Genomic DNA, 5921 nt, shown 5'->3' with positions numbered 1-5921 from the left:
AGTACTAAGTTAAAATATGTTCCGGACTTGTAACATGCACCCATGATTTGGAACAGTCAGCAGGCTGTCTCTGGCCACGCCCCCTACACTCGGTCCGGCCCCTGGCTTTTCCTGAATTCTGATTTCTTTACATAAACATTGACTTCATTGATATTGTTATAGATTTATCGACAGACCATCATACGTTTTAGACGTTATAATAACAACACTCTATTGATCCCCAAAGAGAGAGAGATATTCTCTCCTTGCCTGCCCCCTCTTACTGTCCATGATACACGAGCACATATGTAGAAAAACGTCAGCTTGGAAGCCAAGGCTGGACTTAACCTACTCCTTAGGGTTCAACTGGAAACTGCCCCATGGCCGAGCGGTCTAAAGCCTCCTGCGCAGCGAAAATGGCCTTTCAAAATAAGGGGTATTCTGTTCTCCGAAGTAAGGCGTGGGTTCGAATCCAGCTTCCGACAAAAGTTCTTCAATCGCTACAGCAGAATTTGAGCAACTATCTGACTTTAATTGCTTTGTTTTATTTTTGCGTTTCAGGCAAAACTACATAACACTTAAAGACACTACGGGCATGTAAATGGAGAACGAAATTATAGTTATACCGAATCTCCTACACACAATACCAAGGTTACCAACTTTGGTCAGCTGACCGGAGTGAGACGTTCAATTCCCGTAAGATTTCTTTGCGCCAGCCTGAGAGTCTGAAAACACGTCACACCAGATGCATGAGAGATGGAAACCTGGGATATTCAGTCGAATCAGATCAAATATGACGCTAAGTTAGTACTAAGTTAAAATATGTTCCGGACTTGTAACATGCACCCATGATTTGGAACAGTCAGCAGGCTGTCTCTGGCCACGCCCCCTACACTCGGTCCGGCCCCTGGCTTTTCCTGAATTCTGATTTCTTTACATAAACATTGACTTCATTGATATTGTTATAGATTTATCGACAGACCATCATACGTTTTAGACGTTATAATAACAACACTCTATTGATCCCCAAAGAGAGAGAGATATTCTCTCCTTGCCTGCCCCCTCTTACTGTCCATGATACACGAGCACATATGTAGAAAAACGTCAGCTTGGAAGCCAAGGCTGGACTTAACCTACTCCTTAGGGTTCAACTGGAAACTGCCCCATGGCCGAGCGGTCTAAAGCCTCCTGCGCAGCGAAAATGGCCTTTCAAAATAAGGGGTATTCTGTTCTCCGAAGTAAGGCGTGGGTTCGAATCCAGCTTCCGACAAAAGTTCTTCAATCGCTACAGCAGAATATGAGCAACTATCTGACTTTAATTGCTTTGTTTTTTTTTTGCGTTTCAGGCAAAACTACATAACACTTAAAGACACTACGGGCATGTAAATGGAGAACGAAATTATAGTTATACCGAATCTCCTACACACAATACCAAGGTTACCAACTTTGGTCAGCTGACCGGAGTGAGACGTTCAATTCCCGTAAGATTTCTTTGCGTCAGCCTGAGAGTCTGAAAACACGTCACACCAGATGCATGAGAGATGGAAACCTGGGATATTCAGTCGAATCAGATCAAATATGACGCTAAGTTAGTACTAAGTTAAAATATGTTCCGGACTTGTAACATGCACCCATGATTTGGAACAGTCAGCAGGCTGTCTCTGGCCACGCCCCCTACACTCGGTCCGGCCCCTGGCTTTTCCTGAATTCTGATTTCTTTACATAAACATTGACTTCATTGATATTGTTATAGATTTATCGACAGACCATCATACGTTTTAGACGTTATAATAACAACACTCTATTGATCCCCAAAGAGAGAGAGATATTCTCTCCTTGCCTGCCCCCTCTTACTGTCCATGATACACGAGCACATATGTAGAAAAACGTCAGCTTGGAAGCCAAGGCTGGACTTAACCTACTCCTTAGGGTTCAACTGGAAACTGCCCCATGGCCGAGCGGTCTAAAGCCTCCTGCGCAGCGAAAATGGCCTTTCAACATAAGGGGTATTCTGTTCTCCGAAGTAAGGCGTGGGTTCGAATCCAGCTTCCGACAAAAGTTCTTCAATCGCTACAGCAGAATTTGAGCAACTATCTGACTTTAATTGCTTTGTTTTATTTTTGCGTTTCAGGCAAAACTACATAACACTTAAAGACACTACGGGCATGTAAATGGAGAACGAAATTATAGTTATACCGAATCTCCTACACACAATACCAAGGTTACCAACTTTGGTCAGCTGACCGGAGTGAGACGTTGTAATCCCAAAAGTTATTTGCATTCAAATGGTTTAGCTATAATCACTGATGGTAATTAATTTTCTCTGTAAAACTAAAATCATATTACTGTGTCAGACAGAACTCATTGGTTGAAGCTTTTTGCACTTAACCTATATTGTTTTGCATGTGATGCACTAAAATGAATACATTTAACATGGTTCTTTCTATTTTAAGTTTATTCTAATAAATAGTTTAAGTTCAATTTTTATAAGAGAATAAGTTTTAAACTCAACAATCAAATAATAAAAGTAAATTTGATGTTTACTGATTATGTTTAGTTGAAAGTACTTTCACTATTTTTAAGTTTTTGTTGCCCCTCCCATATTTTTCCCGCTGGAACCGAAGAGACTTCTGGACTTGTTTGTCAGAAGAAATGAAGACAAGTCGTTTTTGGTGGTTTTGCCAGGGCTTGGACATGTTTGTTTCAGTCTTCAGTCGATAGGGAGTACTTTTCCTCAAACCTTCACGCAAACTGGTGAGTTAAATCTTTGTATTTCAACGTTAAGCAAAAATAGTTGCATGTTACATTACGCAAATGTGCACGCTAATTCAATCTACAGTGAACCCTCGTTTACCGCGTTACGTCCCAAAAACAACCCGCAATAAGTGAAATCCGCAAAGTAGTGAAAAGTATTTATTATGTAAGGAATAATTGACGACGGGCCGTTGATTATTAGAAAAATAATGCACACCCGAGGTGGTGATTCGCGTCGTGGCCGTTACACCTCGGGTGTGCATTATTTTTCTAATAATCAACGGCCCGGAGTCAATTATTCCGCTTATACTACGGTTGCCACACATCAAGACATCGATCAGATGATATATTTCAAGGGATTCGTCCGGTTTTTCTACTTAAATCGCTATTGTGAGTAGGATTATTTCTTCCGCATCTCATCCAACGACTCTTTTGCGAGTTCCAAAACGTCATTTTAAAGCTGGCGATGGAGGCTTGAGCCGTTGATAGCAGACTAATGCAGTTAATAATGAAGTTATTAGAAAGAGAGCGAGAGAGACAGAGACACGCAGAGAGAGAGAGAGAGAGCTGTGTGTGTGTCCCTCAACAGTGTTATGAAGCACCGTCTCTGTCCGTTGTCTGCTTTAAGATGCAGCGCTGTTAATAACGTTAACGTTACCTCGCTAGTGAGAAATGTCATGTGTAGCCTTTAAGTTGCTACACTAGGCTAACGTTAACTGATAAAATCGTCAGGGCAGCGCTGACAACACGTTTTTGTGTGAGTGTGTAACCGTAGTGTGCGTGTACAAGGACGTGTGATTGCAGTAATGAGACAGAAAAGCTTGTGCATGTATATTTATTTCGTTGCATTTTTCTATTTATTGCAATAATAAATGAAACACAAAAATCCTGAGGTATAGGCTATCAATATTATTTGTTGTACCTGCAATAATAATGAAAAAAATCATGCAGCAGGCCTACCAGCTGTATTATGTTTAATTTTCGATTCATGCTACAACTTAATTTATCTAGACCTACATGTATTATTACAGTTAACTATGCGAAGTGATATGGAACTGTGATGCGGTCAAGAGAGCTGCCTGGAACTACGTTCGCCGTGCGTTTCCCTGAAAATAATGCACACCTCATCAACGTTCGTCAGCCAATCAGATTCAAGCATTCAACGGCCCCGTAGTATAAAAATGTTTTAAGGCTGTAACCCCCACAGACTTAACCCCTACTCATGCGTAATGGTTCTAGCATCTTCCTCGTCCATCCAAACCGCGCGGTTCCATTGTGTGACGTGAGCACATCCAAACAGTGTTCAGGGTTAAGGCCCATATTAATGCTCAACGTAAAATACGGATACGTGTGGAGTGTTTCAAACGGTCTTTCCGTTGATTTCGTCCAAATAAACGGACAAATAAACCTGTCATTATTCTCTGCACAGCCGCGCTCTGACGCTCAAAGTAATATGAATGAATTTGAAATGTTGAAACTTGTAGAAACCAGTATTGTATGTTTATTTTTTTCTATGTTTTTATCCTCAGGAAAGAAACAACATAAACCAGGAAAAAAGGTTGGAACCAGGAATACCTACTATAAAGGTGAATGATAGTACACAGAAAGAAACTTCACTTGACATTATTTAAAGAAGAGTGAACCAATGGACGGTGTTAGATGAAGCTCATCATCTTTATTTCAAATGTAAAATGCAGAGGACAAACTTCATTATACAGTTGTATAATGACAATAAGCCTTACAGATTCCCCAGATTTTCCGTTTTTTTTTTTTTTTTTTTTTTTACAATTAACTTGTACTTAAATAATAAACAGCATTTATAGAAATACAATACTTTGACCTTTTATACTTGTGTTACTCTCCACCAACAGGTTAACTCACTGTTTTTCCCCCCTCTGTAGAATGCTGCTGATGGTGACCTTGAAATCCCAATAGGAATCATCTTCAATGGTGAAAACGGAAGTCCAGAGCAAGAACTGAACCCCTCCCAACTGGGGATCCTTCTAGAGGGCAATGTGGTTATGGATTCCATCTGCAGTCTTCCTTTGGCAATGTGTCTCCTGTTCGGACTGACTTATGCACTCCACTTGGAGTACCCAAAGTGCATGAAGAATACCTTCCTGTTTATCCAGCAGATTATGCTGAATCTGGGACGAAACGATCCTCCTCCAAAACTCCAAAGGCTAAAAAATGAGCTTTCAATGTGAGATACTGAGATATGTTCTTACCTTAGCTTTGAAGAGTTGATGCATACCAGTAACCCTAGTGCACTCTGAAGCATAGACTGAGTTACTGGGGGGATGAAGAAGTGCTCCTACAGTGTTATTACACCTTGTAATATAGTACCCCTTCTTATCGGCTTAGAAAATCCACACATTAAATTTAGTTAAACTAAACTTGGAAGAGTGTCACTTTGAGGCTTTGCTCCATTTGCATGACTGAGGGCACGCACAAAGACAAAACTGGTACACATCAACTCGTCAAAGCTAAGGTAAGAACATATCTTATGTAAAATCAGTGACCTATTCCTTTAATTTCATTGTCTCGCTGGGGCCATTCCTTATTCTATAGTTTTTATTTTTCCAAGTTAAAATATTTGTGGAAATAAGTTTTACTGTTACAACTTGTTACCCAGAGTGTCACACCAAAGTTCTTTACTTGTGATACACAGTTTTATCTGTTTAAAAGGATTGTTTTAAAGAAAATGTTTTATATGAAGTTCAATTGTGCACTTGTTTCACTTACTGTGAAAAAAAAACTACCTCAGAGACCACAAATAAGTTCTTGTCAAAAAGTGTCTTGGAATAACTGAAATATTGAAATAATGTTTCTGAAAGAAATGTTTTCTTAGAAGCGCCATGTGTAAAAATTGTAATACTGTTCAAAGGAAAACAAAAGTCTTGTTTTGTTATAAATAAAGTAAAAAAAAAAAACACTTTAGTGTTCTTTGGTTTTGAGTGTGTTTGCCTTGACATATTAAGTTTTAGTAATAATAATACATTTAATTAAAAGACGCTTTTAATTAAACAATATGCAAAAAAATGAGTTTTGTAATATTAGCACCACTTAAACAATTGAGTTTTTTCTATTAATATTAAGTTAACTGTACTTAAACAAATTATTTTTTAAATATTGAATACTTAAACAGTTTAGGTAGTGATGACTCAATATAGTACATTGTGACAATT

The 5921-nt window shown here is 39.0% G+C and overlaps 1 long non-coding RNA gene across 2 annotated transcripts; it reads left to right on the top strand.

Moving 5' to 3' along the window:
• The first annotated feature begins 2242 nt into the window (after nucleotides 1-2242).
• LOC125709608 (uncharacterized) lies at nucleotides 2243-5668 on the top strand. Of its 2 annotated transcripts, XR_007382765.1 has the most exons (3): nucleotides 2243-2733; nucleotides 4263-4319; nucleotides 4635-5668. It is a non-coding gene; the product is annotated as an uncharacterized LOC125709608 (long non-coding RNA). The 2 variants fall into 2 exon arrangements; XR_007382764.1 differs by lacking the exon at nucleotides 4263-4319.
• The last annotated feature ends 253 nt before the right edge of the window (nucleotides 5669-5921 follow it).

This window comes from Brienomyrus brachyistius, chromosome 16, assembly GCF_023856365.1.
Source record: "Brienomyrus brachyistius isolate T26 chromosome 16, BBRACH_0.4, whole genome shotgun sequence".
NCBI lineage: Eukaryota > Metazoa > Chordata > Actinopteri > Osteoglossiformes > Mormyridae > Brienomyrus > Brienomyrus brachyistius.
The sequence above is the reverse complement of the archived record's forward strand: the minus strand, read 5'-3'. Positions and strand labels throughout refer to the sequence as shown.